An 11,383-nucleotide genomic window follows, 5' to 3' on the forward strand; every position below is an offset into this window, starting at 1 on the left:
ACAAGGATGGATTCAACATCATCATAAGGATGTAGAATATAGTATGAGGAAAAATACCATCTCTTGAACTCCCAGGACAATTTCGACAGCATAACGGCAGTAAAATGCTCGAAATGAGACATTATGCAAAAGACGGGGTAGCACCATACTCAACATCATCACTCAAGGTTCTGAGATATTGCTAAACAGGCTACACCGGAGGTACTCGAACTTGGATATGACTCAGATCAACCAAACCTTAGAGACTACGGAGTAGTAACACGTGATCCTGATAGACAGAAGAGAAAGCCTAGTTCCTTAACCCCGTAGGAAAGATAGGACGACTCAGATCAGAAGGGCATGAGGTATAAGGAGTAAAAAGAGCCTTACGTTCCCTTCCACAATCAATTCCCCTATATAGCTAAAGAATTTCTAGACCCAACTTCGACCAGGTTGGCTTGGCAATCCTACATGCAGTCAGGCTCTGATACCAAAGCTGTCGGGACCCCGATACCAAGTCACATAGATCTAGCCGGTAACACCTCACATCAGTTTGCGGCCTCACGCACGGTATCCCCACGGGTTTTGCCTTACCCTGGCCCGGGACCGTTTGCACCTTTTGGCTCACGTATATGATTGTGTCGCTAGCATCCATATGACAGAGAACCCGGGCCGACATGGCTAGTCGTGAACCCAAAACGGCACTAACCTATGGGGACATGCATACATGATTCACATCGAGCATGTCGGTCAGCAGCGTGTGAATCCGGGCTGTAACACTAGGCTAACAAGACTCCCGGAACCCGGGCTGTAGCAGGCTAGGCAGGACTCCGGATGTAACCGCATGACATTTCCCCGAAGGGACAGACACAGGAACGAAGTGAAACACATGCCGGCCAGTCAAGTGTCCTGAGCAGTAGTGCTGGGCTAGCACGACTCTGGTGAACCGGGCTGTAGCGGACTACTATGGCTCAAGGAAGCACTAGACTACATTTCCCCATAAGAGAGGCTGCCAAGGATAAACAACTAGATTGTCGGATCCCACACATAGCAATACACGTCACACGTACGCATAACATGCAAGTATGTGCTGTACAACATGGCATCACAACATAACGCAAACTCATATAGATAAAGGCCCAGAAGAGCCACATAACATTAAATACAAACAGGGGTCACATGACCCATCATTCAGAGCATACAAGCAACGGAAGCATTACACGTCCGAGTACAGACAACTACAAAAGAAAAAGGCTGGGAAGCCTGACTATCTACATGTCCCTCCCAAGGGTACAAGATCGTAGCTGAGGTAACAAGCTACTTGTCGAAGTCCAAGCGGTACTACTAGTGAGACAGATGTCTCATCTACAAAACATAAATAAAGCAAACGTGAGTACCAAGGTACTCAGCAAGACTTACATCAGATCCTATCATACATGCATTGTATCAAGAAGGTAATGTGGGGTTTAGTTGCAACAAGCCAGCTTTGACTCAGTGGCTATCCTGTTCTACGACAACGAGAAACTTCTTTGAGATGAGGCAGCGCACACGAGTCCACTAATCACCACATCAATACACTACTATGGATTCATCCCCGTCTCTCCACGAGAAGGCCATCCGTAGCACTCACACTTGTCTTGAGCATTTTAGATTATCCACTTTAAGTTTTCTATGTACCACGTAGGCATCCAAGAAGTCCATAACCGAGGACACGGATATTCGAATAGATCATGATAACCCTGCATGGGTGTACTTCTTCACACACGCTCTCACCACTCATCACCATATACACATCATGTATCTCGGCAACCTTCAAGCGGAAGCCTGGCGAGGGTGTCGGCCATGACCTGACTAACCAAACAAGACTCTAATCCAGGTATATCGCCTATTCGGGTTCCATCCGCAAGGAGATCCGGCCGGGGTTTCGCTCACGGCCCCAAACGATGTGTATAGGGTTCCCGAGCCCACCATTCGGGTGCCACTCGGTACACCGGGCCACGTGTGCCTAGTCTGTCCCAAGTCCACCCTGCCGGGTGCCACTCGGTAGAAAAATAGCACTACCTATAAACACCAGAAACTATTTGCATCTCCTGGACAGAGATCAAGTTGGCTAATAAGTCGAGAGGGGTCGAGTTACCGGAACCCAGTATATGGTAGTAGCTAGTCCTTGGACAACATACACAGAACTCAGTTCTCAGGGACGGTTCCTGTGGGACAACCCACCATGTACTCCTACATGGCCTCTCACTACTACCTTTACCAAATCGTGTTCACACGCTTAACTCTCAACATCAGAACATAGCACTGTACTCCAATTCATTCCTAATGAATCAGACCTGACATACTCTAAGCAATAGCAGGCATGGCATGGCAAGAACACAACACGGCTCAAGCAACTCCTACACATGCTAGTGGGTTTCAACTATTTACTGTGGCAATGACAGGTCATGCAGAGGGATGGGTTCAACTACCGCAGCATAAAGTAGCAGTTGCATCGTTGTTGTCCTAATGCAGTAAAAGGGAGCAGGAGCGAGACAGTGGGATTGTATGGGAATGAACAAGGGGGTTTGCTTGCCTGGTAGATCAACAGGGGGGCACTGCTCCTCTGACAGGTACTCTGGATCGATCTCCGGAGCAGAACCTATCGAGAAGGAACGGTGACGAAAATCAAACACAAGTATATGCAACAATATGATGCATGATCATGGCTTGAATATGTGATATTTTTTGAGTTAAAGCATCTAGCAATTATTTGGTTGAAGTCCATTTGAGCCAAGGGTTCAAATACAACTCCAAATTAAGCTCTTAAATATGCCATAAGTGTGTTTTCATATATACAGCATGTATAGGTTGGTTTGTCATCCATGAAAATGGCACAGATGGATAGATTGAATTTTTCTGATCATTTTTCATATATAAATTATTTCAATCTGAGCTACGGTTGAATTTCTATGAATTTTTTAAGTTTATATCAATTTCTGGAATTCTCTGAATTATTTAAAACCCAGAAAAAATCATTATTGCATCAGCATGACATCACAGAGGCGTCAGCAGGGCTGACCAGGTCAAACCTGACGTGTGGGGCCACACGTCAGTGACAACGGGGCTAAACCCGAGTCAAACCCAGCTGACCAGGGTTTGACCGAGCACTGGGGCCCATAGTCAGTGGCTTAGGGGGTGGATTAAGCGGCATGGTTAGCAGCTAATCACGCGCCATGTCAGCCGCCGGAGTTTCGCCGGCGACGACCTCGAGCCACGGCGGAAGTTCGCCGGAATGAGCTGGAGGCCATGGTTTGGCACACGGAGGCCACCGGCAGGTAGCCCGTGCACGGGCGCATCTAGCCGCGCTCAGGGGAGGCCGCGGGAACGGCGGAGCTCGCTGGAGCAGAGCTCGCGGCGGCGGCCGGAGCTCGGGTGGGTGCGGGGTTACCGCTGCGGCTTGCAAACAAGCTGGCTGTTGCGCTAGCGTTGCTCCACGGGTCGTTGCGAGTGCAACGGACGCACGCGCCGGGCCATTTGGTCACCGGGGCTTCGCCGACGATGAGCCCGTGCGGCGGAGCGGCTCGGCTCCGGTAAAGGAGGCGGCTAGAGGAAGCGTACGAGCGCGAGGAGCAGGGGAGAAGATGGCGGAGCTCACAGGGAGTCGGATGCGCGGCTCGTTTGGCTCGAGGAAGCGTCGGAGCGAGCGGGTGGCGAAGGGGATCTCCGGCGTACCGAGGTTGAAGTAGAGATCGGGGGAGCCGCTGCAGGGCGCGTCCGCTCGCGTGGTTTGGCGAAGAGGTTGCAGACGAGGTGGCGGAGCTTCTGGACACAGCAGCGAGGCGAGGGGAGCATGGTGGCTGCGGCTATGGCGTGCGGCGGCGAAGGCAGCACTCAGGCGTTCGCGGGGGAGGGCGAGAGAGAGGAGGGGAGGCCACTGCAGAGAGGGAGAGAGGTGCGGGGCGGTGCGTGGTGTCGCGCGGGGCATCCAGGCGACGAGGAGGAGGACAGGCAGGCAGGTGCCGTGGCGCGCGGAGCGCGCGCGCGCGCCGGGCACACGCCTCGCCTACTGGCGCGAGGTGGAGGACTATGCGGTGGCCAGTGGGCTGGGCCAGCATAGTTGGGCCGGCACAGTGCCAGGCCGCAGGTGGCCCAGGTAAGCATTTTTCCAATTTTTTTTCTTTTCTATTTTCTGAAATTTGTTTCTGATTGAGTAAATATACTAAATCATTTTATTAAATTTTGTCAAATTTTGTAGGGACCTACGGAATTAATCCAAAGCCCCTCACCAAAATTCAGAATTATTGGACAATATTTTGTATATATAAAAATATTTATCCAACGCAAATTAATACTGGATTAATTCCAAATGCCCAAAATAATTACTTATGAGCTCTTTAAAATATTGGTTTGATTTTTATCTCTGCCCAATATTTTCAGAGAGCAACATGAGCATTTTCTTGGACCCTTTTGGAGCAATTTTTACTTGGGTCATTTTCAGAAATGATTTCTGAGGGTTTCACAAATCGCCATTTCAAAGTTAAATGGAATTTAAACATGATGCAAACATGAAGGCTAGCCTAGGTCATACCAGAACTAGGGATGTGACAACTCGCCCCCACTCGGAAAAATCTCGTCCCGAGATTCAGGAGTTGGCGGAAAGAAAGAAGGGTACTCAAGTCGAAGACGATCTTCACGCTCCCAGGTAGCTTCTCTCTCGGAATGATGAGACCACTGAACCTTGAGAAACTTGATGTTATGACGTCGAGTGACACGCTCTGCTTGATTAAGAATGCGAACAGGGTACTCTCGATAGGTGAGGTTATCTTGGAGATCAAGCGTTTCATGGTCCACTCCGCGGATGGGATCCAAGAAGCAACGCCTGAGTTGAGAGACGTGGAAGACATCATGAACTCGAGAAAGATGTGGGGTTAGTTCCAACTGGTAGGAAACCTCTCCTCGTTTAGCGAGAATGAGAAAGGGACCAATGTAACGAGGAGCCAACTTGCCCTTGATACCGAATCGATGGGTACCCTTCAAAGGGGTAACCCGAAGGTAAGCTTTGTCGCCAATTTCATAAGCCACTTCCTTATGACTATGGTCATACTGGCTCTTTTGACGAGATTGGGCTGTCTTCAAATTCTCACGAATGATGCGAACTTGCTCTTCTGCCTCCTGGATCATATCCGGTCCAAAGAATTGTCTTTCACTGGTTTCTGACCAGTTCAAAGGTGTTCGACATCTTCGTCCATACAGAACCTCAAAAGGAGCTTCCTTGAGGCTGGATTGGTAGCTGTTGTTATAAGCAAACTCGGCGAACGGAAGAAACTTCTCCCAATCCATACCGAATGAGATAACACAAGCTCTAAGCATGTCTTCGAGAATTTGGTTGACCCTTTCCACCTGACCACTTGATTGAGGGTGGAAAGCGGTACTGAAGGAAAGATGGGTGCCAGGCCGCAGGTGGCCCAGGTAAGCATTTTTCCAATTTTTTTTCTTTTCTATTTTCTGAAATTTGTTTCTGATTTAGTAAATATACTAAATCATTTTATTTAATTTTGTCAAATTTTGCAGGGACCTAAGGAATTAATCCAAAGCCCCTCACCAACAATCTCTATCAATGATAAAAAAGTATATACAGGTAACGAAAGTATATGTCTTATCAGATATGATAATAGTGAAGTATTATCCAACAGACAAATAAATGGGGATGGCATGGAGTAGATTTATTGGACTGCCAAAATACTTTTTATCCCTCAACCGAAAAAGTATACGCACTCAATATGTGTAAAGAATTTTGAGAGATACATACAGTGATCATGTCCAATTGACACTACATTTTCAAAATATAATAGTTTGGTGTGTATATGAATTGTTGTCTATCTCTGTCGCGAAATATCTCCTTACAATGGAAAATGTAATGGACCATCCGAAAAAGTAAAGCAAATGTACTTGAGCCAGGCTGAGCGAGATGTAGAATATTGCATATGGGCGTAAAACATGTTCTCAGTAGAAGATAATATGATGTTAACTGAAGTGTGTTCCATCAAGATCCCCTATTATATCTTACAAAGAATAGAATGGATATATAATAGCTATGATTGCAAAACTGATAAGGCTAGCGCGGGTATATGTGTATATGATCGAAGTAACTCACACATTGCCATACGCCTCCAAATCTTTTAAGAGCAGATGTGTGTCGGACAACTCGCCGCCACATTCCATGCAGAAAAAATCTTCTGTCTACACAGATTGTAGTTGAGTTTTTTCTTTTAGAAGATATAGAAGTTGACAAGATGACATGAGCAATGCACTTGATGCAAAAAAATTGGCATAACAACAATATAACAACAGAGATGACACGCCAAAAATAGGAAGCATGGAGCGGTCGTGGGCCCAAACATCATACGAGAGGGATTCGGTCCGAGATCCTAGGATGGCACGGAGGGAAGGAAGAGGAAAGAAGAGGTAAAAACTTAAGGTTATTTCAAATTAAATGAAATTTAAACATGATGCACACATGATAGCCTAGGTCATACCTAGAACTAGGGATGTGACAACTCGCCCCCACTCGGAAAAATCTCGTCCCGAGATTCAGGAGTCGGCGGAAAGAAAGTGGGGTACTCAAGTCGAAGACGATCTTCACGCTCCCAAGTAGCTTCTCTCTCGGAATGATGAGACCACTAAACCTTGAGAAACTTGATGTTATGACGTCGAGTGACACGCTCTGCTTGATCAAGAATGCGAACAGGGTACTCTCGATAGGTGAGGTTATCTTGGAGATCAAGCGTTTCGTGGTCCACTCCGCGGATGGGATCCAAGAAGCAACGCCTGAGTTGAGAGACGTGGAAGACATCATGAACTCAAGAAAGATGTGGGGTAGTTCCAACTGGTAGGCAACCTCTCCTCGTTTAGCGAGAATGAGAAAGGGACCAATGTAACGAGGAGCCAACTTGCCCTTGATACCGAATCGATGGGTACCCTTCAAAGGGGTAACCCGAAGGTAAGCTTTGTCGCCAATTTCATAAGCCACTTCCTTATGACTATGGTCATACTGGCTCTTTTGACGAGATTGGGCTGTCTTCAAATTCTCACGAATGATGCGAACTTGCTCTTCCGCCTCCTGGATCATATTCCGGTCCAAAGAATTGTCTTTCACTGGTTTCTGACCAGTTCAAAGGTGTTCGACATCTTCGTCCATACAGAACCTCAAAAGGAGCTTCCTTGAGGCTGGATTGGTAGCTGTTGTTATAAGCAAACTCGGCGAACGGAAGAAACTTCTCCCAATCCATACCGAATGAGATAACACAAGCTCTAAGCATGTCTTCGAGAATTTGGTTGACCCTTTCCACCTGACCACTTGATTGAGGGTGGAAAGCGGTACTGAAGGAAAGATGGGTGCCAGGCCGCAGGTGGCCCAGGTAAGCATTTTTCCAATTTTTTTCTTTTCTATTTTCTGAAATTTGTTTCTGATTTAGTAAATATACTAAATCATTTTATTTAATTTTGTCAAATTTTGCAGGGACCTAAGGAATTAATCCAAAGCCCCTCACCAAAATTCAGAATTATTGGACAATATTTTGTATATATAAAAATATTTATCCAACACAAATTAATACTGGATTAAATCCAAATGCCCAAAATAATTACTTATGAGCTCTTTAAAATATTGGTTTGATTTTTATCTCTGCCCAATATTTTCAGAGACCAACATGAGCATTTTCTTGGACCCTTTTGGAGCAATTTTTACTTGGGTCATTTTCAGAAATGATTTCTGAGGGTTTCACAAATCCCCATTTCAAAGTTAAATGGAATTTAAACATGATGCAAACATGAAGGCTAGCCTAGGTCATACCAGAACTAGGGATGTGACAACTCGCCCCCACTCGGAAAAATCTCGTCCCGAGATTCAGGAGTTGGCGGAAAGAAAGAAGGGTACTCAAGTCGAAGACGATCTTCACGCTCCCAGGTAGCTTCTCTCTCGGAATGATGAGACCACTGAACCTTGAGAAACTTGATGTTATGACGTCGAGTGACACGCTCTGCTTGATTAAGAATGCGAACAGGGTACTCTCGATAGGTGAGGTTATCTTGGAGATCAAGCGTTTCATGGTCCACTCCGCGGATGGGATCCAAGAAGCAACGCCTGAGTTGAGAGACGTGGAAGACATCATGAACTCGAGAAAGATGTGGGGTTAGTTCCAACTGGTAGGAAACCTCTCCTCGTTTAGCGAGAATGAGAAAGGGACCAATGTAACGAGGAGCCAACTTGCCCTTGATACCGAATCGATGGGTACCCTTCAAAGGGGTAACCCGAAGGTAAGCTTTGTCGCCAATTTCATAAGCCACTTCCTTATGACTATGGTCATACTGGCTCTTTTGACGAGATTGGGCTGTCTTCAAATTCTCACGAATGATGCGAACTTGCTCTTCTGCCTCCTGGATCATATCCGGTCCAAAGAATTGTCTTTCACTGGTTTCTGACCAGTTCAAAGGTGTTCGACATCTTCGTCCATACAGCACCTCAAAAGGAGCTTCCTTGAGGCTGGATTGGTAGCTGTTGTTATAAGCAAACTCGGCGAACGGAAGAAACTTCTCCCAATCCATACCGAATGAGATAACACAAGCTCTAAGCATGTCTTCGAGAATTTGGTTGACCCTTTCCACCTGACCACTTGATTGAGGGTGGAAAGCGGTACTGAAGGAAAGATGGGTGCCCATGGCAGTTTGGAAACTCTCCCAGAAATGAGAAGTGAAGAGACTACCACGGTCTGAATTGATCTCTAGTGGGACACCATGAAGTGACACTATTCGAGAAATATATAAGTCAGCGAGCTGACTAGCAGTGATACTCTCTCGAACAGGTAGGATGTGAGCCACTTTGGAAAGACGATCAATGACTACGAAGATAGCATTGTTCCCTCTCTTGGTCCTGGGAAAGCCGGTGATGAAGTCCATACCAACTTTATCCCATTTCCACTCAGGAATAGCTAAAGGTTGAAGGGTTCCAGCAGGCCTTTGATGTTCTGCCTTAACGCCACGACAAACATCGCAGTTAGCAATAAACTGAGCAATTTCTCTCTTCATCCTAGTCCACCAGAATCTCTGGCGTAGGTCCTGATACATCTTAGTACTACCAGGATGAATCGTGAGCGGAGACTCATGAGCCTCCTTAAGGATTAACTCTCGAAGATGCTGCTTCTTGGGGACCACCAGGCGATTCCTGAAGAAAACAACACCTCGATCATCTATAGAGAAAGTACCAGCAATGCCCTTAGCAATGTTTCTCTTGATCCGGGTAATCCCCGTATCATGCTTCTAGGCCTCTATGATATGATCCACAAGAGTAGGTTTCGCCACCAAGGTAGAAAGGAATCCATGAGGAGCAATGTGAAGGTTAAGCTTACAGAATTCATCATGAAGAAGTGGTTGGCCCTGCTGCAACATGAGATTGTTACAATAGGACTTACGACTTAGTGCATCAGCCACGACATTTCCCTTGCTCGGGGTGTAGCTAATCCCTAAGTCATAATCTGAGATCAACTCCAACCAACGTCTTTGCCTAAGGTTCAAATCTGGTTGGGTGAAGATATACTTGAGGCTCTGGTGATCGGTGTAAATCTCGCAACGTTTACCGAGAAGGTAATGTCGCCAGGTCTTAAGTGCATAGACTACGGCTGCAAGCTCTAGATCATGTGTAGGATAATTCTCCTCATGTGGATGCAACTGTCGAGATGCATAGGCAATCACATGGCGATCTTGCATAAGAATGCAACCTAGTCCCTGTCGTGAGGCATCACAATAGATAACAATGTCCTTAGTGAAATCCGGTGGCACAAGTATGGGAGCAGAAGTCAGGCATCTTTTCAGTTCCTGAAAACTGTGCTCACACTGTGGGGACAACTCAAACTTTTTATCTTTCTTAAGAAGTTCCGTGAGAGGTTTGGCCACTTTGGAGAAGTTCTCAACGAAGCGGCGACAATAACTGGCTAGACCAAGGAAACTCCTAAATTGCTTAACTGTTTTAGGCGGAGTCCAATCAAGAATGGCCTGAACTCTCTCGGGATTGACGGCAATGCCCTTACCTGAGATCACGTGGCCTAGGTAGGTCACTTCTGGCAACCAAAATTCGCAATTGGAGAACTTGGCATAAAGGCGGTGCTCTCTGAGTTTTTCTAGCACAAGTCTAAGGTGTTCGGCGTGATCTTCCTCATTCTTCGAGTAAATAAGAATATCATCGAGGTAAACCACGACGAACTTATCTAAGTACTCCATGAAGATCGAGTTCATCAAGCGAGAGAATGTAGCTGGAGCATTGGTTAGACCAAAGGACATGACGGTATACTCGTACTGGCCATAACGAGTGACAAAAGTTGTCTTAGGAATGTCCCCATTTCTGATCTTGATTTGGTGGTAGCCTAACCTCAAATCCATCTTGGAAAAGACTGAGGATCTAGCGAGCTGATCATACAGGTCGTTGATCCTGGGGAGCGGATACTTGTTCTTTATCGTGACCAAATTAACGGGATGATAATCTACAACCATCCGGTCCGTACCATCCTTCTTCTTGACGAAGAGGATGGGGCAAGCCAAGGGAGAAGAACTAGGACGGATGAAACCCTTTTGCAAGGATTCATCAAGTTGTTTCTTAAGCTCAGCTAGTTCTAAGGGTGCCATCTTGTAAGGTCTCCTAGAGATAGGAGCAGTTCCTGGGATAAGATCTATGACAAATTCTACATCTCTGTCAGGTGGAATACCTGGCAGTTCCTCCGGAAAGACATCCGGAAAGTCACGGACTACCGGAATATCTTCAAGGTTTGGAAGAGGGTTGGCATTAAGAGAATAGAGCTAACTCTTTGCAACTCTAGTGGAGACGGTGACTATCTTGCCAGATGGGTGTGTAAGCTGAACAGACCTTGTGTAACAATCAATCTTGGCATAATGAGCTTTCATCCAGTCCATACCCAAGATGATGTTAATATCTGTAGACTTGAGGGCTATAAGTGATGCAAGGAATACAAGTCTGTCAACAAGGATTTCATTATCGTGGCTTATTCTGGTAGTTTGCCATCTAGACCATGGAGTTTGGATTTCAAGTGGAGTTGGCATATCACAAAATGACATGTCGTGCAAACGAGCATAGCCTTCAGAGATGAAGGAGTGAGATGCTCCGGTATCGAACATAATCGAAGCTGGATGACAGTTGACAAGGAGTGTACCAAGAACAACATTCGGATCATCATGAGCGTCTTTAGCTGAGACATGATGCACACATCCACATTTAGTGGGAGCTGACTTGACACTAATCATCTTGCGTGATGGCTTACCACGGCCAACAGACTTCTCAGGCTGGGGTGGAGCATAATTGGTTTGAGAGCAGTCACGTGCATAGTGTCCTGGCTCTCCGCAGGTGAAACAAGTCCCT

The sequence above is a fragment of the Triticum urartu genome, chromosome 7, assembly GCF_003073215.2.
Source record: "Triticum urartu cultivar G1812 chromosome 7, Tu2.1, whole genome shotgun sequence".
Taxonomy (NCBI): domain Eukaryota; kingdom Viridiplantae; phylum Streptophyta; class Magnoliopsida; order Poales; family Poaceae; genus Triticum; species Triticum urartu.